Source organism: Danio rerio, chromosome 12, assembly GCF_049306965.1.
Source record: "Danio rerio strain Tuebingen ecotype United States chromosome 12, GRCz12tu, whole genome shotgun sequence".
Taxonomy (NCBI): Eukaryota; Metazoa; Chordata; class Actinopteri; order Cypriniformes; family Danionidae; genus Danio; species Danio rerio.
Genome location: NC_133187.1, coordinates 28,233,484 through 28,235,979, shown reverse-complemented (window position 1 = coordinate 28,235,979; position 2,496 = coordinate 28,233,484).

The following is a 2,496-nucleotide window of genomic DNA, read 5'->3' as shown; positions in this document are numbered from 1 at the left end:
CAGCACAGACATCAGACCAACACCAAATATAGAGTAAATTGTGGTAAAAGCTTGTTTTCGAGGGAGGGGGCATATGAGGGATCGACTCACGAACATTTGCCGCGGGTTCTGGAACTGTTGCCTATACCTGCGAAAGATCACCGTGATCAAAACCGCTTGTTATTAATAGAGGAAGATTATGTTAACATGACCAGATAAAGTAAATGATCTCACCGATGAACTATGAGAAACTGACATCATTGTAAATCGGCTGTAAACGAAAAAATCCATTGAGTTTACCAACTCCAGTTTGATTGTGGTAAATTGTGAAAAACGTACAGTGAAACTCAAGTAAAGTGATAGTGTAGCCAGCAACTTTTAAAACAATCCCATCATGGATAAGCTTATAATCATGAACCAACATAATCATGCAGCTGAGTAGTTGGTCAGCACATTTAGGTTTAGTGTTAGTCAAATTACATTGTGTAGGCTAATTACACGTTTGTAGGTTGTAGAACTATTGTTTCTAGAAGAAATATACTGGCAATGTATGGTTATTATCAAGACTTAAGTCTACTATAACACAGACTTGACTACATTGTAAAGAGTCTATAGGCTAACACAGATTACATTATTTGACTATTTTCGTGACAATATTACTTTCGAACCAACCTCTGATTAAATATTACATGCCAACTATAGAAAGAATCCGGTATTTCTTTTCATTTTGCTATAGAGAAATCGGCACGTCAATTTTGTCTAGCTGAGCATCGTTCAAAGAAAATGTAGTCTAGTTTACTATTTCATCTACCGCGTAACCGCCCATCAGTGTGAATGAACCCGTTTGGCATGAACTCCTCTCTCTAGATAACGTGGACACTCGTCTCCCTCTAGTGGCTAAATGTGAACACTTATTTCTTTATTATATCTTTTTTATTGTATAATGTTTTAGTGGAGATTTTCTCTCTTATTATTTTTTGTGTATGTTATATTACGCATTTTATTGCAAAACAAGCAAACAGACAAACCACAACCTAAAAATGATTTACAAATGCTGCTGCAAAGTTCATAATTTTTATTTTATTTTATACACATTCAGCAAACGAATGTTCTATAACTGCATGAAAGCATTTCTTGAGGATACAACACATATTCATGGTCATATACTAAAAAAGGCAAAAAGGTAAGCCCTTTCTCATTTCAAAGATGCCATGATTTTTATTTTGCCATGTTGTGGTTCTTCATACCCTGTTGCTGACTCATAATAACTATATATATATATATAACTTTATTGTATCCCTACTTTTTATATAAATGAAAAAAAATCACATTTTGTAACTTAGTTTTGTTAAATTTTCATGACAAGATCCACTGGGAATGAGCATACACAGCAGAGAGATCGAGGAGCAGTACTGTATCTAACAGTACAAGACTGTAGCCTATGACAGAATGCTCTCTAGCAGCAGAAACTTTTTTAATGTGGACATGACATTTATGGAACCGGCTTGGCTGAGATGCAGCTGAGCTATTGGCTAACATACCTGCAACCAGATGGCCTTGATACTGTAGAAAATTGTGGGCCAGGATGGAGATTATTGAGAGATTGGACTGTGATGGAGCCTGAAGCATTTACAGGAACCTCTGTAGAAGCAACAAAAGATTACACGGTCATTTTAAGTGGTTAGCACTGTTGGCTCACAGCAAGAAGGTCACCGCTTCAAGTCATGACTGGGCCATGTGGCATTTCTGTTTGGAGTTGGCATGTTCTCCCTGTCGTCCTATGGGTTTCCTCAAGGTGCTCTGGTTTCCTTAACATACAGTAGGTTAATTTAATAAACTAAATTGGCCATAGTGCATGAGTGTGTGTGAATGAGAGAGAGAGTAGGTGCTTTCCAGCACTGGGGGTTGATGAGTTTTCTCCGTGATGGATTGTGGCTGTAAGGGCACCTGCTGCCTTAAATATGTATTCATATTTCTAATCAGCGACTGCTAAAGGAAAGTAAGCAATTAACACATTATTCATTCTTTTTCTATCAGCTTAGTCCCTTTATTAATCTGGGGTCGCCACGGCGGATGAACCGCCAACTTATTCAGCATATGTTTTACACAGCAGATGCCCTTCCAGCTGCAATCCAGTACAGGGAAACATCCATACACACTCATTCACACACATACACTACTGCTAATTTAGTTTATTCAATTTACTTATAGCGCAGGTATTTGAACTGTGGGGGAAACTGGAACACCTGGAGGAAACCCACATGAACACATATGGAAGAACGTGTCACCCTAACACATCAATACAATGACAAATAAAATATTATTATTGATGATGTTTGTGGATGGGCATTTGTATGAAGTGGGTCTTTATATACAGTTAAAGTCAAAATGATCAGCCCTCAGCCGTCCTTTTTCATAAACACTTCTGAAAGTATCATGCCTTTTATTTTGGCTGGAATAAAGGCAGTTTAATTTTTTTTATTTTAAGGTCAATGTTATTTTCCTCTTTTAGGAATG